We start from the raw sequence: 23,277 nt of genomic DNA, 5'->3' as shown, positions 1-23,277 counted from the left end.
CACTCGTAGTTGACTATATTGAGGTTGGGTACCAAACAACACGAAATAAGGAGTCAAATTATTCAACATTCTCATCGGTAAACGATTTATTACATAAACCGTAGAGTGGAAAGCTTTTGTCCAAAAACTTAAAGGAATATGGGTGTCATGCAGCATACTTAGGGCACTTTCAACAATATGACGATATTTTTTTTCCGTAACCCCATTTTGTTGTGGTGTGTGTGGGCAAGATATTCTACGCCTTATCCCGTTGTTTTAAAGAAATTCAATAAATTCCTTTGATAGATACTCTCCCCCTCTGTCACACTGAAATTGTTGAATACTTGTTGGGAATTGATTGACAACAAGAGCATGAAATAAACGAAAGAATTTGAATACCTCAGATTTGTATTTCATAAAATAAATCCAAGTATATCTGGAATAATTATCAATGAATGTGACATAGTAGCGACTGTCAGACAAAGAGGGTTGTGGAGCAGGTCCCCAAACATCAGAATGAATAAGTTCAAAAGGAAAAGAAGTTCTTTCATTTATTGAATTGAAGGGAAGTACATGACTCTTACACAACTGACAACTAGAACAAAGGAAACCATCAACCTTATTATACGGACTTGACCTTGAAATAAGACCGCTCGACACCAGTTTCTCAATAGAAGAATTATTACAATGACCCAAACGACAATGCCGAATATTTGGCTTATTATACGAAGACAAACTCAAACAGTTCTTAGATGAATCCAATTTGAATGGTTGACCAATGGACGATTTTGATCCAGCTCTACGAACAGGTGAAGAAGCCTCTTTGAGGATATACATATTTCCCTTTCGCTCTCCCTCAATGAGCATCTTCTTCGTGAGTGGATCCTTGACACAGACAGGAGTAAATTCGATGCAAGAATGAATGTCATCAACCAATTTAGAAACAGAAATGATATTTTGACAATATTAGGAGAATGAAAAACATTGGACAATTTTAGGGAACCATCGGAAAGAGGAATATTCACGTTTCCAGTGTAAGTTATTAGATGGAGAGCTTCATCTCCAGTTTTAATACTTGTATTTCCATGATAAGGGATAGGTTTCGAAATCTTACCAATATCACCTGTCACGTGGGTTGCAGCTCCAGAATCAATATACCAAGTTCCCTGATCACCCTGTTTGAAATTCAATCCTGATAAAGCTGATATTAGAAGGCTCTTGATATTGTCTTCATCCCATTGATTTCCTCCAGCTTTTCCCTTGATCGATGACCCTGTGACATTCATTTTCCCTTTGTTTTGCGAGTTGTGCCAACAATTTGCCTTGATATGTCCATTTTTGTTGCACAAATAGCATGTTGGAACATTTTTGAAATTGTGATTTCCCGAAAAACTACCTAACGGCATGCTAGGCGTGGGCAACAATCCACGCCCTCCTTGATTATTTCTTATCTGTCCATGTCCTCCTCGAAAGTGGCCATGTCCTCTCCCTGAATTTGTCCCTGTAAACAATACTTCTTGGCTTCCTAAATTGTTGCCTACATCTTCTCCTTTAATGGAAATTTCATATTGTAGTAATTTTGACTGAAGATCCTCAAAGTTAGGAAGTGAAGGAAGACACAAGAGAGATGTTATTAGCATATGATAATCTGATCCAAGCCCGTTTAGCGCTTGTTGAACTTTATCCTTATCAGAAATCACATAGCCCACCATAGCCAATTGATCTGTGATGATCTTCACCTTGTTCATATACTCTGTAACAGTCATGCTTTCTTTCTTTAGGAGTTGAAACTCCCTCTTCAAATGCATAATTCTTGCCTCTGAGATTTGAGAATAGGTCTTCGCAAGTTGTTCCCACAACTCCATTGCTGATCACTCATCTGGAATACCTACAAGAACCTCTTGCGAAAGAGTAGAGGTAATGTAGGCTACAACAGCTTGATCTCGTTTTCTTCAAGTGGTGAATTCAAGATTTCGAATCAACCTGTTAGAAGCCTCTCCCTTATCGTCCACAATTTCCTGCACAATAAATTCCGGTGGTGCAGAGATCGTTCCATCTAGGTGTCCATAGAGGTCGAGACTCTTAATGAAAGGCAGTATCTGCCTTTTCCAGGTCAAATAGTTGTTGTTGCTTAGTTTGTCTGAGATAAGTTGACCTAGAAAACTAGATGGCAGGATAGGAGAATCCATGAAAACTAAACTGTAAACTGAATGTATCTGACTGTTGCCAAACACTTAAGGAATGACTTTAGATCTGAAATAAATTCAGACCAGATTAAATCAAGAATAAAGAATAAAGGAATTGATATTTTAGATCTGGAAGGAATGACCAGAAATCAAGAATAAAGGAGTGAATTTGGATCGAGAAGAAATTAAAACTGATTCGCTTCATATCTGAAGTGAACTCAGATCAAACCGTGATAGGCTGATTAACGTCAGATCTGAAGTGAACTTAGATTAGACAGTGCCAGACGAAGAATAAGCAGCAACTAATAAAATAGATTTGATCTTTGGATTAGATATGATCTTGATTTCAGACTTGAATGAAACATATGCAACAACCAAAGCACAATATATGAATCCAAAACAGTCGATATGACTGTTTTCAGCTTAATACCAAATCTGATATCAGAACACACGTCTGGGCAGATTCGGACTTCAGATAGCCTTTGGGTCCGACAGTCTGATCCAAATCAGACGTGATAAACAAAAGGAAGAAAAGGTAGGTAAAGAGGGCAGCAGTCACGCAGGGTCTAATCTAGCGATCAGATCGAACAGATCTATGATCAGATCTGAACCGATAGTTTGGAAGAAAACAAAAGGTCGATGACTAGACAGAGAGGAGAAAAGAGGATGCAGGCAGAAATGGAAGAGGATGCAGACAGAAATGGGGCACGGTAATAGAAAAGAAGGCAGATAGAGAAACCTGGAAGAAGCAGCACTTGGGACGTTGATCTCGCTGGATAATCCTGGATGAAACAACACCTGCAGTGTCGACCTCGCTGGACACGCCCTTCGGAGTCGATTCACCGTGCAGAAACCTGGCTCTGATACCATGTAAGAATGGCCCACTTGAATCTATGTAGAACGTGAGGATGAGGCGTGAGAGAGAGAAAGTTGCGGCAGCAAAGGGGGACTCCTCAATAGAAGTCGTGCCCTACTTCATGTATATATATATACAAAATAATAATTGGGTTGGACCAAATATTTGAATCGATACCCAGACATAAAGTTATATGTTACATTAGAGAACCCAACCCATACTGGAAAACCCGATCCAGTTTATGATACAGTCTTAATAAATATTTCTCAAAGGTAAAAAACTTTGGGGTTATGTGCAGAACCATTCCAGAACCACAATTAAAGTTAACCAAGTTTGAAGGGGATGAGGAAAAAACATTGAATGAAGAAGAAAAAAAGAAAGTTATTCTCGACTTCTCGAAAATGAAAGATTGGGAAAGTGAGCATGCTAAATTTTTAGCATGGTTCATGAATAATGTTGAGTTAAAAATTTGTGCAAATCTTGCAAAGTTTAAGAGAGTCAATGAAGCTTGGTTCTTTATGAAAGGCATGTACACTCAAAAAGATCTTGCTAGACATTTCTTCCTACAAGAAAAAGTAGGAGAAACCAAGCAAGGTGATATGAGTATTAGGGACTATTATAGTACCCTATCTTCTTTATGGGATGAACTTGTTCTTCTCGAACCACAATGGGAAGGTAGTGTTATTGCCATGAGGCAAGATCAAATGGAGAAAGAAAGATTTTTCCAATTTATTCATGGGCTTCGTCCCGAGTTTGAGCAATTAAGAGGATCCCTCCTTCATAGGGCTTTTATTCCTCTAAGTGACATTTTGGCCGACTTGTGTCAAGAAGAGACTCGTTTGGCCTTAAAAAATAATGTTGATGAAGTTCATACCGTGTCTAAACCCGGCAACAATGTAAGGCCATACAAACCACCCCATTTTTTAAAAAATAATGGTGGTGGAGGAAGAAAAATTATTTGCCATAATTGTAATAAACCAGGCCATATTCGTCCGGATTGTCCAAGGTTTAAAAAGGTGGCTTCTGTTGGGGAAATTCCTTTGAATGAAGATTCAAAGAAAGATGGAGACATAAAGGAGTCCATTGCTCATCTTACCGAAATTCTTCAACAATTCATAAAGATAATTTTCACTCCATCATCCTCTACACCATCCACTTCCGGTGCCGCCATCTCATCCTTCCCATGTATGACCTCTTGGATTCTTGACTCGGGTGCCTCCTTTCATATGACTCTGAATGCATCACTTTTGTCAAAACCAAGTCTCAACAAATTCAAATCTTATGTTTTCACTGCCGATGGAACATCCTTGAACGTTGAAGCCATTGGGAATCTTGAGAAAACTTATGACCAAAACAAAGATTTTTTTGTTCCCAAAATCCGAATTATTCCAAAACTTAATTTAAATCTTTTTTCCGTTTCTCAAATTACCGATTTTGAATGCGATGTCACTTTTCACCTACCAATTGCTATGTGCAGGATCTTCGGTCCGGGAAGCAAATTGGACAAGGCCATAGAAGAGGGGATCTTTATTATATGGAATTTTTGTTGTTGCCATCCAAATCATTTTATAATCATGTTCAATCCAAAGATATTGAGACTTGACATAAGAGGCTTGGACATCCTAGTATTTCCAAGTTCTATCTCTTTCCTTTTTTGGAAAAATTTTGTAATACAAATACATTTACATGCAATGATTGTATTCTTGGAAAGATCCATTCGCTTCCGTATTTGCACAGTAACTTTGTGTCAAAAAGACCTTTTGAACTTGTGCATTCCGATGTATGGGGGCCGGCACCCGTTATGTCCAAAGGGGGTTACTCCTACTATGTTACTTTTATTGATGACTTTACTAGATATACATGGGTATACATTATTAAAAACAAATCCGATGTCTTCACTAATTTTAAAAAATTTCATGTTCTTATTCAAAATCAATTTCAAAACAATATAGTTATATTTAGATCTGATTCTAGAGATGAATACATGCCTAAAGATTTTCAAAATTATTTCAAAACAAATGGAATTTTACACCAACGATCTTGTCCTAAAACTCTACAACAAAATGGTCTTGAGGAAAGGAAACATAGGCATTTAATTGAAACTACAAGAACACTTCTTGTCTCTAAAAATGTTCCTAAAAATTTTTTGGCCGAAACTCTTCTTACCGCAACATATCTTATCAATCGTATGCCCTCTTCTTCTTTAAAAAATGTATCACCTTTTGAAAAATTATTTAAAATTACTCTAGATTTTAATAGACTAAGGATATTTGGATGTAAATGCTTTGTGCTTGTTCAAGGACAAGATAAATTATCACCCAAAGCTCTTGAATGTGTATTCATTGACTAGGGTGAAAATCAAAAAGGCTATAGATGCTATGATATTCGAAATAATAAACTCTATGTATCAAGAAATGTAAACTTTCTTGAAAAACAAAATGGATTTGATTTTCATACATCTAGAGAAGACATTGACTATTCCTTCCTATTTGATCTAGCTCCTAGAATTGAGTCTCTTGATGCAATTATTTGCGATAATACTTGTGATGGCATTTCACATCATAATGATATGCCACAACATGGTAATGTTTCTCAAAATGAGAACCTTAATGATATAAATGTATATACCCGACGGTTGAGAAATGAACATCAACCTGCTCTTGAGAGATATTCCCAAGGCTTCTCCTTAGAAGAACCTATTGATCCACCTAGGAGATCTTCTCATAATAGTAGGCCACCACAAAAATTGTATCTTATGAATCTTTCTCACCTAATTATAAGGCTTCTCATGTTAATACATTTGTATCATGAGCCTACTTCATTTAAAGAAGCTAAAAATCATCCATATTGGATTGAAGCTATGAAAGTTGAATTAGAAGCTCTTAACAAAGCTCAAACTTGAGCATTATTCATCAACCATTAGAAAAAAAGGCAATTGGGTGTAGATGGATATATAAAGTCAAAACCAAATGTGATGGATCTCTAGAGAGATACAAAGCTCGTTTGGTTGCAAAAGGCTACGCCCAAGAATATGGGATTGATTATGAAGAAACGTTTGCTCCTGTAGCTAGAATGACTAGTGTGCGAACATTAATTGCCTTAACCTCCATTAAGCAATGGCCGATATATCAACTTGATGTTAAAAATGCATTTTTAAATGGAACTCTATGTGAAGTTCTTATGGATCCTCCGTCAGGTCTTGAAATTGGTAAAGAAAATATTCTAAAGTTAAATAAACCTCTCTATAGTCTTAAACAAGCACCAAAAGCTTGGTATGATCTTTTTAGCAAAATAGTTCTCGATAATAGTTTTTCTTCATGTTATACTGATACTGCTTTGTTCGTTAAAAATTCTAATGAGCACATTACAATTTTGTTATTATATGTTGATGACATGATTATCACAGGTAATGATAAGAAGGGTATTGACCTTATTAAAAATATTCTTAAAGAAAATTTTGATGTCTTGAAGTTGCATATGTAAGAAAGTATGCGGAAAGGTAAAACAAGAATGCTTAATACATTCACACGGTCCAATAAATGGACAAACCCAAACCCACAATGGGGAATATAGAAATAGTCCACTAAGGGACAATACAAGAAGCCTTCAAAGAGGCAACACATAAAAAATATATGAACTTTATTGAATGAGGGCTTGAAAAGCCACACATTACATAGGGGGAATGCCCCCTATATTTATACACAAAGGAGAGAGGGAGAAAAAGTGAGAGAGAGAGAAGACCTTGGGAGGCCCAAAGGGGGCTCGTTGGGGGTCCAACGACTCCTTTGGTTGGGACCCCAATGCAATGCATTAATTGCATTTTACAATAAATGAAAAATAAAAAAGGAAAATGAAAAAGGAAAATAAAATACATGTAAAAAGACTAAAATGCCCCTAATGGGTAGAATTACAAAAATACCCTTTATCGGGTATGATATATATATATATATATATATATATATATACATATATATATATATATATACATATATATATATATATATACATATATTTTAACATCCCCCCTCAAACTTTGCGTGGAGATAACGAAAAGTTTGAAGATACAAAAGGAGGGTTCCAAGTCTTAAAAAAATCTTCAATGGAAGTCATCAACTTTATAGCACATAAAAGAACTTTGCAAATGTAAGCCTTTAACTGTCTTTAATGATCAGCCCCAAGCTCCTTTCACGATGTGTTATAGATGTTTCATTCATCCCATCTTGAAGATCTTGTGGAACAAGCCAAAAGAACTCCAAGTAAAAAGTATCTTTGTATCTTAATCAAATAAGAGATATCAAAAATAGATAATAGACCATAACATTGATTAAGAAGGACAATGATTCAAACGATATTTTATGCATTTCGATTGAGTATTATGCAAAACACGAATTAAACTTAAACATTGATAAAACACACTAAGTTCTTGAAGAAAGATAAGTGCACAAAGGCCACACTAAGAACATTTGAACAAAAATATCTCCAAGAACCATGTAAAAATACCTTCAAAGATGTGCACTTCAAGCACCAACATCACAAAGGAATACGTGTGCAAAGACACACCAAGAACACTTGAATAAAAGTACCCAAAGGTACAAAGGAGACACCTACAAATGCAAAAGATTGAATCTCTTAGAATAGGTGAGCACTAAGGCCTCCAAAAGCATTCTTACAAAAGGTTTTATCAATATTTGGAAGTAAGAAGTGTGTGCACGGAGAACACTCACAAGTGCACAAAGACACAAAATATGAGATTTGTATTAAGATTAAGTAAAAAATTTCATGTATTAAAAATATATCTAAGAAGACAATGTTCACACAAGAAAAAATTGCTCTCAAGGGAATGTGTATAAGAGCATACGAAAGAAAGCATGTTTAACACACATAAATCAACAATATGGGGACATTTTATCAACAAAAGATGAATTAATGATTTCTCTCACATCTTAGAGAGAAGAAATTCTATGTCAAACAAATGCCATATATGAACTTGCAAGGACATGATCTAATTAAAAAACATTCACCCAAGAGTCAAGAATGAATATTATTTGAGTAGAGAACCTTATACATTGAGGAATTTCTCACTCAAATATTTACAAATGCATAAACTCACTAGGTGGCCGAAAATCATAAGCACTTAATATGCAAAATATTTGAATTCCCTTATAGGTTAAATGCCAAGATATAAAATTGATTTTCAAATATGCATATCAATGATATGATCCTTTTATCCATAAATATTTTTCTTTGCAAGTAATAAGGATTAAGAAAAAGTCATTTAGAAGGAAATCCCATATGATATATGGGGATCAAAAACAAATTAATAATGAAATTTTGCAAATTTCAACAATCGTTCATCCACTACAAGCAACCACCTCATTAGTCCTCTAAAACCCATAAATCAAGTGTATAAGCTACTAGAACAAGAACATAAACATAATGTCATTAAAGGCCAAAGACACACACAAAGGTGTGTATAAAACACCTCTTGTCTATATATAATAATACTTGAAATGAGTGTATCAACGACTAGAACAAGAGAATAAACGCCAACATGGACTAAAAACATCTCTTGTCTACATAAAATGACACTCAAAATCAAGCATGTTTAGCTACTAGAACAAGAGTATCAAGCCATCCATGGGCTAAAATACACACGAAGGTGTGACAATACATCTTTTGTCTACATAAAATGACACTTGAAATGAGTGAAAGAAGCCAACCATGGGCATACATCTCAGCGACTAGGACAAGGACACAAATGCCATGGACTAAAATCACACACAATGGTGTAAATCAACGTGTCTTGTCTACATATAATGACACTCAAGACAAGTGTGTTCAGCTACTAGACCAAGAGAACAAAGCCAACAAAGGGATACCAACACACACAAAGGTGTGAACAATATATCTTGTCTACATATGATGACACTTAGATAAGAGGCATAAAAGGAGAAGACACTTGAGACAATAAGACTTGTAATGACAAACATTTAACAGATTATCAATTTCAATATATCTTAAAACACTTATGGTTTCAAACTTTAGACATCCATCATATGTATACATAATTAAGAGCATCCATAATAAAATCAATGGCCAAAATAAACGAGTGACACACTCATAATTAGAGATCACATAAGTCATTTTAGAGTCAAACTACAAGTCGACAATCTAAAATGACATAACACGAGGTGCACATAACTCACCTCAACAAACATCTCTAATATAACAATAATAAGGCCAAACAAATGATGCATTAAATAACATGTGATGGACAAATATAAATGACATAAAAAGGCAATAAACACTTAAAGGAATCATTTTCCAAATAGAAGATTTTACAAAGAGGACCGATTTGAAAAATCAAATCAAAGGTCCAATATAATCAATCACAACAATATGCCTCATAACAACAATTTTGCATAAACACGAATTATGCTTAATCATGATCAATTCTTCAATTTATACCAAAAAAGACTTATCACGAAACATTAAGCAAATAATGCATATGGAATTTCTATATCATGTAAGAAGAGGAAGCTCACGAAAGCTCTCTTTTAATGAACACAATACAACATGCTCAAAAAGGCACACATAAAATAGAGAAAATATCTCATTAAAGTGGGATGGAGCCCACACAAAAAGATGATTTTGAATGCAATAGGTTCAAGAATGAACCAATAAACATACACATAAAGTGCGAGTACACACCCACTAAGGGGTGAAGCCAAAAGAAGGTTATGAAATCATTAATCATAATGCAATCACATTTTAGAGAACATTGAGTTATCATGTAATGAAGCAAAAGGTGGTCTTCCACAAATGCTCTTCGCAAAAGGAGGTGTCTAAAAGACATTTTAAGCAAAACCCATAAAAAGGGTAAAAGAGAAACAACACACATAAATAAACAATTTTATTTATGTAAAAGAATGCTTAAAAAGCATTACAAAACGGTTATCAAAATGTATTCAAGACAATCTAGAGATGAAAAATCTAGAACCATTCTCAAACATTGAGAACATCTTAATGCTATCAATTGTAATACAAAAATACATATTTTCAAAAGATGACACAAGAGAGTTTTAACAAGGAACCAAAGCATATGTATCGCAAAAGAAACAATATAAGAGACTAAGTGCATACATTCTCATAGAAAAAGCACTCATGCAATAATTAAAGCCACAAGTCTCATAAAATAAACATGCTTTCAATCAAGTTTAAGCATATATGCAAGTGATTATATAAAATTTTACATTTTTAAGCATGTAATGAATCGAGAATTTCAAATATGAACATGCATGTCTATCAAGGATGAAATACAAATTGTATTTGACGACTATATATATATATATATGTGTGTGTGTGTGTGAAAAACAAGTTTATATTTTATAAAATAAGACATCATTATCAAATCATTAAGATAAGACAATGATTGACGAAACATCTAGAATTAATAATTCATGGTTATAATATATACATATATATACATATGTATATATATATATATTAGAGTTATTTTCAAAAAGGCTTCAAGATTCAAAACATACTACATATATCTAGTTTCCTTAAACAAGTTCAATGATGGTTAAAATACTATTTTAGAAAAAATCATACATTTCCTTTTTTTTTATCATGCAAAATATATGTATATATGTGTATATATGTATATATATATATTTACATATATATATGTATATATATTCAATGGTAGAGAAAAAACAAGTGTTTTCTAATGCGTAATGCATGGGCTAAATACTTGAAAAGTGTAGGAATACATACCAAGTAATTCCAAGTAGAAGGAAGAGAGATAAGAGATAACAAACGCTTCATCAAAACTTAGAGAAAGAAAAGAGGTAACAAAAACTTCACCGCTTTTTCAATTTTTTTTTTAATATCACGTTTCTCGATGCACCGAAGGACTAGCTTGATTATAACCTTGCTTTGATACCATGTAAGAAAGTATGCGGAAAGGTAAAACAAGAATGCTTAATGCATTCACACGGTCCAATGAATAGACAAACTCAAACCTAAACCCACAATAGGGAATATAGAAATAGTCCACTAAGGGACAACACAAGAAGCCTTCAAAGAGGCAACACAAAAAATATATGAACTTTATTGAATGAGGGCTTGAAAAGCCACACATTACATGGAGGGAATGCCCCTGTATTTATACACAAAGGAGAGAGGGAGAGAGTGAGAAAAAGTGAGAGAGAGAGAAGACCTTGGGAGGCCCAAAGGGGACTCGTTGGGCCCCCAATGATCACATTTGTGACCGTTGGGGGTCCAACGACTCCTTTGGTTGGGACCCCCAATGCAATGCATTAATTGCATTTTACAATAAATGAAAAAGAAAAAAGAAAAAAGAAAATGGAAAATAAAATACATGTAAAAAGACTAAAATGCCCCTAATGGGCAGAATTACAAAAATACCCTTTATCGGGTATATATATATATATATATATATATATATATATATATATATATATATATATATATATATATATTTTTTTTTTTTTTTAACAGCATACTCCCCCAAGAGGTATGTTCTCTCTCAGATGAAGCTTGCCTCCGACATTATTGATCGGTCTAGGCTGACAGATGACAAGAAGGTGGAGACTCTATAAGTGATCAACGCCAAGATGAGAGTCAGTGATGGCACTCCTTTAGCAGATCCCACACCTTATCGTCAAATGATTGGGTCACTAACATTTTTATCTATCACCAGGCCCGATATTTCTCATGTGGTTCATAGTGCAAGCCAATTTTCAGACGACTCCCTCCACCATTCACATGGCCGCAGTCATGAGAATTATCAGATATTTGAAAAGCACCATAACAAAAAGATTATTCTTACCCTCTTCTTCACCTCTTACTTTACTTGCTTATACTGACTCTGATTGGGGAGGTAACCCCAATGATGGCACTTCTTTAGCAGATCCTGAAAGTTTTGAGATCTGGCTGGTATAGCATCTACAGGACACACACACACACACACACACAGAGAGAGAGAGAGAGCACAATGGTTGGGGCAGCAATGAGATGCACGACCTCCAAGCCCTAATCAATATATAAATAAATCAACAGTTATACAACTATCCTTGTAATATCAGTGATATTACAAGGATGCCATTAATGAGAAATATACAGCATGTGTTATATTAACATACCATGCGTATGGATCTGGATCCAGATCCATACGCAAGCTATATATTTTAACACCCTCCCTCAAGTTGTACGTGATTTTGGATCATGTACAACTTGCTCTTCAATAGCCAAAATTGGCGTCCTGTTAACCCCTTGGTAAACAAGTCTGCCACTTGATCTTCTGTTCGAACATGATGTAGTTCTATCTCCTTCATCTCGACTTTCTGCCTTATGAAATGTTGATCAATCTCAATGTGCTTCGTTCTGCTATGCTGGATAGGATTACATGCAATGTTTATTGCGCTTTGATTGTCACACAGAAGAAAAGATTGAATAATTGTCTCCCCAAGATCACTCAATAAGTGTCTAATCCATGTGGCTTCTGCCGTGCCTGCAGCCATCGATCTGTATTCAGTCTCTGTACTCGATCGTGCCACTGCCTTTTGTTTTCTGCTGCTCCAGGATACTAAATTGTGTCCAATATAAACACAATATCCAGAGACAGATCGTCTCTCATCTGGATCCCCTGCCCAATCTGCGTCTGTATAAGTGATGAGTTCATGTCCTCTATGCAGATTATCGTTCTTGCGATAAACAAGTTCGTCTCCTATAGTTCCTTTTAAATAGCGTAGAATGCGCTTCACAGCTTCCATATGACCCTCCGTTGGAGCATGCATAAACTGGGATACCTGATTGACAACATAAACTATATCAGGTCTGGTAAAGGTCAAGTACTGTAACATCCCCACGAGACTTCTATACGTTGTAGGGTTGACACAAGGATGACCATCTTCAGAGCTCAGCCTTTGATGTAATACACTAGGAGTACTGATTGGTTTACAATTCGTCATCCCGGCTCTTTCCAGAAGGTCAAGAGTGTATTTTTGTTGCATGAGTGTCAATGTGTCTTGTTGTCTGTCAACTTCCACACCAAGAAAGTACCTCAACTCCCCTAAATCTTTCATCTTGAAAGTTTTCATTAAAAACTGTTTCACATCTTGCACATGATTATCTGAACTCCCAGTGATCACAATGTCATCAACATATATAAGAAGAAGTATAACAATGTCTGCCTTTTGGTAAATAAAAAGTGAGTGATCCAGAGAGCATCTTCTAAAACCATAACTCTGAATTTGCATAGAGAAACTTTCAAACCAGGAACGAGACGCTTGTTTCAACCCATACAGAGATTTCCTTAGTTTGCACACCCAGGCAGTAGGATCCTTCTCGGCATAACCAGTAGGTTGCTCCATATACACTTCTTCCTTTAAAATTCCATGCAAAAATGCATTTTTAACATCCATCTGGCTAAGGCTCCAACCTCGATCGACTGCTAGGGATATGATGACACAAATAGTACCCATTTTGACTACCGAACTAAAAGTTTCATCGTAGTCTTCACCATATTGTTGTGTGAATCCTCGAGCAACAAGTCGCGTCTTATATCTGTCAATACTTCCTTCAGGCTTATACTTTGTTTTATAAACCCATTTGGAGCCAACTACATTCTTTCCTTCTGGCCGAGGGACTATTTCCCAAGTCTGGCATTCATGAAGAGCTTTCATTTCTTCATTCATAGCTTCAGTCCAATGACAGGATTGAAGAGCTTGATTAAAACAAATGGGTTCATCCTGTTTTGTGAGCTGAGACATAAACAACTGGAAATCAAGGGAGAAGGTCTCATAACTCACCCATCGTTGAATAGGATGCTTAATGCGTGACGGCCTTTGAGCCGAATCATTGGCGATGCTTTCCACATTCCTCGGCTCTGTATTTTTGTCCCGTCTAGTATATATCTGTCCAGAGAAGCGTTCTACTGGGGGTGGCTGAGCTGGAGACTCAATTGGAGATAATTCAACATGCATCTGTGAGTCATTCAATTCCCTACTCAAGCTGAAGGGAGGACAATTTGTCTGACATGTTTCTCCAGTATTAGCAAAAAGATCTGCGCTCATCCATGGATCATATACTTCTAATTCTCGAGATGGCAACGTTGCAGAGTCATTAACCTGAAAATTTCGTTCGTCAAAAACAACATTTCTGGAGGTCCTAATACGTTTTGTAGTAGGGTCATAGCATCGATAACCTTTGTATTCATCTGCATACCCAACAAATCTGCACTTGACAACCTTGTCCTGAAACTTATTCCGCAGAGATGAATCAACATGTACATAACATACACAACCAAAAACACGCAGCTCATCATAAGAGGGATGTTGCCCGAATAAAGTATAATAGGGAGATTTCCGATCCAAAAGTGCCATAAGAAGACGATTTATGATATGAACAGATGTGTGAAAAACTTCTGTCCAGAGACTAACGGGCACATTGCTATCATGTAGCATGCTCATCGCGCTCTCGACAATATGCCTATGTTTCCTCTCTGCAACCCCATTTTGTTGAGGAGTATGAGGGCAAGAAACCAGTCGACTTATTCTTTTATCCCGAAGAAAGGCAATAAACTCGTTCGATGAATACTCTCCTCCACCATCACATTGTAAATGCACAATATCACAAGCAAACTTTGTTTTGACCATCGAATGGAATTCCCGAAATATTTGAAAAACTTCATGCTTGTGTTTTAAGAAATATATCCAAGTATAACGGGAATAGGAATCAATAAAGATAACATAGTAACGACTGCCAGAAAGAGAGGGAATAGGTGCGGGTCCCCAAACATCAGAACAAATAATCTCAAATGGCTTTGTAGCTCTTTTATTTATAATATGAAAAGGAAGAACATGACTTTTGCATAGTTCGCATGAAGAACATTTATTATTATCATCAGAAAATGAACATAAACTAGACTCTGGAAGGAGATCATCAGATACAAGATTTTCAACGAAACCTCGACTACAATGTCCCAAACGACTATGCCAAATATCTGGCTTATTACAATGAGATGAATTAAAAACTTTCAATGAAGGAAAAAACAAAGACTCTGAAGGCGAAGACACTGAAGAATGCTTGGACGAGTGCAACTGGAGGACTGGGACTGAAAACGAAGACACTGAAGGAATCTCCTTGAAGACGTACATGTTTCCTTGTCGCTCCCCCTTAGCGAATGTCTCCTTCGTTCGTAGATCCTTAACATAAACAGAAGAGGGAGTAAATTCGACGGAAGAATTCATATCGTCAACAAGTTTAGCTACAGAAACAATGTTCTTTTTAATATTAGGAGCAAGAAGGACATTGGACAAGTGAAGTGAGGACTTTGACATAGGGATATGTGCATTGCCAGTATGACTAATGGAGTGATAAGTTCCATCTCCCGTAACTATACTACCTTTTTCAAAGTAAGGCAATAAGTGAGATAACTTACCCGCATTACCCGTAACATGCATGGCGGCACCTGAATCAACATACCATTCGCCTTGTTCATTTTGCTTGATCGACATCTGTGACAATGCTGATAACAAAAGTTGTTGCACATCTGTGGATGGCACTTTTGTGTCCAGAGCAGTAGCTGATTTATTCTCAATTTTGTTTATTTTTCCTCTATTCTGTGGATTGAACCAACAATCAACTTTCACATGTCCTCTTTTGTTACATAAGAAACAAGTGGGCACTCTCCTCTGATTCCCTGTATTAAAAACCCCTGAAATATTAGGTGTAGGCAAGATACCACGTCCTCCCTGCCCGAAACGTCCGCGGCCTCTGCCTCCTTGATGACCTCCATTCCCTCGTCCAAAACCTACAGAAGTGTCCATGGCCAAAACTGAATGAGGACGAGCTGATTCATTTCCTTCTGCCCTTTGCTTCATAATCATCTCATGCTGAAGAAGTTTCGCTTGGAGGCCGTCAAAAGTAGGCAAGTGAGGGAGGCATGATAAAGCTGTGGTAAACATGTCAAAATCAGGACCCAATCCATTGAGAAGTTGTTGAACTTTATCTTTATCTGCAATAGCACTTCCAACAACAGCCAATTGATCAGTGATACTCTTCAAGCGGCCTATGTATTCCATGACTGTCATGGAGCCTTTCTTCAAACTTTGAAATTCATGTTTTAAGTACATAACTCGGGCTTCTGATATCTGAGAGTATGTCTGAGACAGCTTACTCCACAGATATGCCGCAGTGAATCATCTGAAAGAGTAACCAACACTTCTTGAGAGAGTGTTGACGTAATATAAGCAACCAAAGACTGATCCCGCTTCCTCCAAGCTGTATACTCTGGATTCTTAATGGAAATGGTAATTGTGTCACCCTTCTTATCCTTGGTTTCCTGCAAAATAAGCCGTGGTGGTATAGGAACTAAACCATCTAAATGTTCATTGAGATCCTGACTCCGTATAAAAGGAAGGATTTGCCTTTTCCAGGTCAAAAAATTAGAATGAGTAAGTTTTTCTGTAACGAGCTGACTCAAGAAATTGGCAGAGGGACCGGATGACGAAGATGAAGAATAATCCATATCAGTGGAATAATGAATAAGCAAAACACGATGAATGAAAAGAAATAAACAGATTTGAGATCACTTAATCAATCAGTAAAAACTGTAATAGAGCATATACCTGTACGACCAAAAGTGTTGCACAAAGAACACTAAAACAGCAAAGAGGAAAGGAAACAGCAGTTGGTGATGTTTAGGCAAGAGAAAAAAAAAATTGGAACCAGCATAGACGATAGAGTAACAGAAAGGAAGGAACTTGGGATGAACACAGTCGATGAACCATGCTGAAAGGAAAATAAAGGTACCAACTTTCAGAAGGGGAGATTTGGGATGAACACGTTGTTCACGCTGAACACGCTGTTCTCGATCTGCTAATTGCTGCTGTTCACGATCGAGAGATGAGTGTTGTTCACGATCTGCTATTTCAGAATTTCTTCACCCACGCTGTTCACGATCTGCTATTCCAGATCTTCTTCACGCACGTTGTTCACGATCTGCTATTCCAGATCTTCTTCACCCATGTTGTTCACGATCTGCTATTCCAGATCTTCTTCACGTTGTGCTCTGATACCATGAAAGTTTTGAGATCTGGCTGGTATAGCATCTACAGGACACACACACACAGAGAGAGAGAGCACAATGGCTGGGGCGGCAATGAGATGCACGACCTCCAAGCCCTAATCAATATATAAATAAATCAACAGTTATACAACTATCCTTGTAATATCAGTGATATTACAAGGATGCCATTAATGAGAAATATACAGCATGTGTTATATTAACATACCATGCGTATGGATCTGGATCCAGATCCATACGCAAGCTATATATTTTAACATCCCACACCTTATCGTCAATTGATTGGGTCACTAACATTTTTATCTATCACTAGGCCCGATATTTCTCATGTGGTTCATAGTGCAAGCCAATTTTCAGACTGCTCCCTCCACCATTCACATGGCCGCAGTCATGAGAATTATCAGATATTTGAAAAGCACCATAACAAAAAGATTATTCTTACCCTCTTCTTCACCTCTTACTTTACTTGCTTATAGTGACTCTGATTGGGGAGGTAACCCCAATGATGGTATTTCTACCACAGGTTATTGTGTGTTTCTTGGAGAGTCACTTATTTCATGGAGGTGTAAGAAGCAACAAAAAGTTTCTCTCTCTTCTACCGAAGCAGAGTATCGTGCGATGGCCACTACCACTACTGAGATTGTATGGTTAAGAAGTTTGCTTAAAGATATGGGAGTCTCATTCTCAACTCCTTCGAAGCTGTGCTGCGACAACAAGAGTTCTATCTACATTGTCAGCAATCACACCTTTCATAAAAGAACAAAGCACATTGAGATGGATTGTCATTATGTTCGTGATGAGTTTTTATGGGGGCACCATTCAATTGCCATATGTTCCTACCGAGTACCAGTTTGTGGACTTCTTCACCAAAGCTTTGTCATCGCCTCATTTCTACTTTCTCCTTAGCAAACTCTCGGTGATCTCACTGTGTGTTTAAGGGGGGTGTTAAAATATGTTATACATATATATCTATATATATATAGATTATGACACATACACATATATATTACATATATATATCTATGTGTCTATCTACATATATAAATATATACTTCTTTTGTAAATACTCACTAGGGGTAAAATAGTCTTTTTATATTTTCACGCATATTGTAACTTTCCTTTTTTTTCCTCCTTTTTCCTTTTCTTTTTTTTCTTATTCTTTTTCACCTTGGAAAGGCCCCCTTAGAAGGACGTTGGAAGGGCTCCAACGTCCCTCTAGGAGCCCTTCCAAGGCCTCCTCTTTTGTCCATAAATAAAGGGGTTTTCCCCCATTGTATTGTATGCTTCTTTGAAGCAAGGTTGTAAAACTCGCTGAGTCAACTCGGTGACTCGGCTCGGCTCGGCCCTCCAGCGAGTCAACCCGGCAAGGCAAACTCGGTTTGCGAAGACTCAACTGCTGACTCGGCCTGACTCGGGCGAGTTCTGGGATGTTTGAAATTTGATTTTTTATTTGAGTTGAAACAAACATGGGACGAAGTACAGTTGTTACAGACAGAACATATGTTTTGTTTGTTATGTTCTAAGGGTATGTCCAATCTTAGACAAGCAATCAGACAGACCCTTAGGGTCTCTTGTGAGTGTGTCCTTAGTATTAGAATGTGGAATATGGATTGGATATGGATCCGATATTGGATCCATATCCATCCACGAGTTTTGCTTTAAGTTGTATTATAATGTAACATGTGTTACTTATAAGGGGCAATTTTGTCCCTGTAAAAGATAATTGTAACCCTATACTAATGAAGCATTAGTGCAGCAACCAACACACTTTTGGGCTGCCGATTTCTCAACAAGGGTTTTCTCTCTCTCTTTCCCTCTCTCTCTCTCACGTGTTTTCACATGGTATCAGAGCACGCTGCATTCCTGGGTGAAAAGGGATCTTCCTCAAGGACGTGAACAGCCAAGCAAAAGTCGAGTTCCTCATTTCTTTCAGAACTCGTGAATCAAGGACGTGAACAGCCAAGCAACGTGAATTTGTTCACGTGAATCAGGTCCTACTCGTGAATCTGGTACTCCTCAGCAACTCCTCAGGGACGTGAACAGCCAAGCAAAAGTCGGTTCCTCTTTTCTTTCAAAGCCACATTTCTGTCATAAGCCTACAAATGAATTCTTCAAGCAATTCTAGTCTTTCCTCCAACTTCCTGGGGCAGCTGGTTTCGGAAAAACTGAATACAAATAACTATTTGACTTGGAAAAGGCAGATTACCCCTTTTATTCGCAGTCAAGATCTTTCAGGTCACTTGGATGGCTCCACTCAAATACCTCCGGAATTTGTCACCACCGAAGAAAAAGGGGATGGAGCAATGTCAAGCACCATTCGCAATCCTGTATTTACTGCTTGGATGAAACGTGATCAGGCTCTCGTCGCATATATCACTTCCACACTGTCGCAAGAAGTTTTGATTTCTATCCCTGATGATTGCACATCTAAAGTATTGTGGGAAACTTTAGCTCAAACCTACTCTCAGATATCAGAGGCTAAGGTGTTGTTTCTCAAGCGTGAATTTCAGCTTTTAAAGAAGGGAGCAATGACCATTATTGAATTTTTAAATCAAGTCAAAAGCATCACAGATCAATTAGCCCTTGTTGGATATCCAGTGTCCGACAAAGAAAAGGTGCAACAAACACTGAATGCCCTGGGATCAGAGTATCATGTACTGGTCACTTCTTTATTATGCTTACCTTCGTTGCCCAGTTTTGAGGAATTACGTGCTAAACTCTTCCAATACAAGATGTCTTTGAAAAACATATCTGATGCTTCAGCAGGGCAATCATCTACGCATGAGATTCTTGTCACAGGGACGTTTGTTGATCGTACACGGGGAGGGCATGGCAGAGGCAAGGGAAATCCAATCCAGGGTGGACGTGGGATACTACCTACACCAAATTCTAATACCAATTTTTCAAAGAATGTTCCCACATGCTATCAGTACAACAAGCGAGGTCATATCAAGGCTAACTGCTGGTTCAACCCACAAAATCGGAATAGAATGCAAAACACCAGAAATGTTGGTACATCAGGAACTGCAGGTACGTTCCGAGTCAGTGAAGATGCTAAGGATCTGCTTCTATCTGCTATGGCCAACTTGAATCTGAAGCAAAATGATGATGGAATATGGTATGTTGACTCTGGGGCAGCAACCCATGTCACTGGTAATGCGGGTAAGTTCTCTACTCTGACTCCCTATTTTGGAAAATCTAATATTGTAACCGGAGACGGGACTCACCACCCTATTTCGAACATAGGCAATGTCGTCATTCCTTTGTCTGAGTCATCTATTCCTTTATCTGATGTTGTTCATGCACCAAATATAAAGAAAAATATTGTATTTGTTTCCAAGCTTGTTGATTCTACCAATTCTTCTGTGGAATTTACTCCTACTTCTGACTTTGTCAAGGATCTTCAAACGAAAGAGATGTTCGCTAAAGGAGAGCGACGTGGAGACATGTATGTCTTTAATGAAGATCCAGCCTCCAGTGTCCTGAAGCCCCAATCTGATCTCGTCTCCAAAAGTGTCCTAAGTACATCCAAATGTAATAAGTCAGATCTCTGGCATTCTCGTCTTGGTCATTGTAGTCAAGTCTTTATTGAAAAGTTAGTGTCCAATGGTCTTCTTTCGGAGTTTGTTTCACCTTTATTGAGGAATAAAATATGTCCCAGTTGTCAGGTCTGCAAAAGTCATGTACTTCCATTTCATCAAATAAATAAAAGAGCTTCTATACCTTTTGAGATAATATGTTCAGATGTTTGGGGCCCAGCTCCTAATCCTTCCTCTTCTGGAAGTAAATATTATGTATCCTTTATTGACAGTTTCTCTCGTTTTACCTGAATATTCTTTATGAAACATAAATCAGAGGTCTTTTCCATTTTCCGGCACTTTCATGCCTATGTTAAAAATCAATTCTCTCAAAATATCCAAATTCTCCAATGTGATGGAGGTGGTGAGTATTCCTCTAAAGAATTTTTAGATTTTCTCCAAGATAATGGGATGCATCGTAGAGTTTCTTGCCCGTACACTCCACAACAAAATGGGATTGTTGAACGTAAACACAGGCATATTGTAGAAAGTGCAATGAGTATGATGCATGGGAGTAACTTACCCATTAGTCTTTGGTCTGAAGCCTTTCACACTGCCACTCATGTGATAAACCGCCTTCCTATGCCTATTCTTGAAAATCAATCTCTCTACTATGTTCTCTTTGGTGCACATCCCGATTATAATGAGTTACGAGTTTTTGGATGCACATGTTATGTTCATATTGACAAATCCATGAGGACTAAATTCCAAGACAAAGCCTCTATATGCCAATTTGTAGGTTATGCAAATGAACACAAGGGTTACAGATGCTATGATCCTGCCAATAAGAAGATTAGAATTTCCAGAAATGTTTTTGATGAAAATAATTTTCTGGGAAAAGAAACAGATGTCAATCGTGAACCTACTGATTCAGTTGCTAATTGGTATGACCCATGGCTTAGCGCTGAACTTATTTCACATGCTGCCGAGCATACTATTCTGTCTCCTGAAAGCATACATGGTGAGACAGTTTTAGATGATGCATCACAAGCAGAGTGTCTAAGATACAAAGGAAATGTGTATACCAGGAGATCTAGAGAGCAAACAAATGTACCTGCTGAAGAACACATTGCATTGTCTAATGACAGAGAAGCACCAAGAAGATCAGGCAGGATAAGGCATCCTATTGAAAAGTGGGTTAGTTATGACAACTTTTCTATGGACTTTCAGATCTTTTTATCCCAGATTAAAAAACACGATGAACCACTTGGTTTTCATCAAGCTATCCAATCCAACAAATGGATTGAAGCGATGAATGAGGAGATCGAGGCACTGCATGAATGTCGAACATGGGAGATAGTTGGCCGTCCTCCAGACAAAAATGTTGTTGGTTCCAAATGGGTTTATAAAATTAAATATAAACCGGATGGTAGCATTGAACGGTACAAGGCGCGTCTTGTGGCCAAGGGTTTCACTCAAGAATATGGTCAGGATTATGATGAGACATTCAGCCCAGTGGTGAGAATGAGAACTATTCGCATTATACTTGGCCTGGCAATTGAACATGGGTGGATCCTCAGTCAGCTTGATGTTAAGAATGCATTCCTTCATGGGGACTTAAAGGAAGAGGTCTATATGGAGCAGCCTCAAGGTTATACAGAGGGAAGCCCAAAAGAATATGTATGCAAGTTAACCAGAGCTTTGTATGGATTGAAGCAAGCTTCTAGGTCATGGTTTGAAAGTTTTTCCTTAGAAATCCATAAACATGGTTTCTTTCGTTCTCAACTTGACCATTCTCTGTTCATATATAGGAACGGTAGCACTGTGGTTTTCCTACTCATATATGTTGATGATATTGTTATCACTGGTAATGCTCCAGACCACATTCAGCGAATTAAAGTTCTATTGAGTATGCGGTTAAAAATGAAAGACCTTGGGGAGCTGAGATATTTTCTTGGAGTAGAGGTAGATAGACAAGGTGATAAAATGTCATTAACTCAACATAAATACACTCTTGATCTTCTAGATAAAGCAGGAATGACAGATTGTAAACCTCTACCCACACCCAGTGTTGTTAATCAAAGGCTCAGTATTTGTGATGGTGAGTTATATCCTGATGCAGTCACGTATCGGAGTTTAGTAGGCATGTTACAATACCTTACCTTCACTAGACCAGACATTGTCTATTCTGTCAATCAAGTATCTCAATTCATGCATGAACCAAAGACCGGTCACATGGATGCTGTCAAACGCATCCTTCGCTATCTAAAAGGAACGGTGGGTGATGGACTCACATATACTCAATCTTCATGGAAATCACCAAAACATGACATACTTGCCTATATAGATGCAGACTGGGCAGGGGATCCAGATGAGAGAAGGTCTGTTTCAGGATACTGTGTTTTCATTGGGAGAAATCTTGTCTCATGGAGTAGCAGAAAACAGAAGGCTGTGGCAAGATCTAGCACAGAGGCAGAGTACAGATCTATGGCAGCTACCACAGCAGAAGTGACCTGGATTAGGCATCTTCTTACAGAGATGGGAGAGGATATCTCAAATTCGACACTTATGTGTGATAATAGAAGTGCTATACAAATTGCATTCAATCATGTCCATCACAGT

The 23,277-nt window shown here is 37.4% G+C and overlaps 1 protein-coding gene across 1 annotated transcript in view; it reads right to left on the bottom strand.

Moving 5' to 3' along the window:
* LOC149818598 (RING-H2 finger protein ATL48-like) overlaps positions 1-23,277 on the bottom strand; it is an 82,702-nt gene that overhangs the window by 7,863 nt on the left and 51,562 nt on the right. The window lies entirely within an intron of this gene.

Source organism: Nuphar pumila, chromosome 13, assembly GCF_984573655.1.
Source record: "Nuphar pumila chromosome 13, dmNupPumi1.hap1.1, whole genome shotgun sequence".
Taxonomy (NCBI): Eukaryota; Viridiplantae; Streptophyta; class Magnoliopsida; order Nymphaeales; family Nymphaeaceae; genus Nuphar; species Nuphar pumila.
This window is presented reverse-complemented; position numbering and strand designations above follow the sequence as displayed.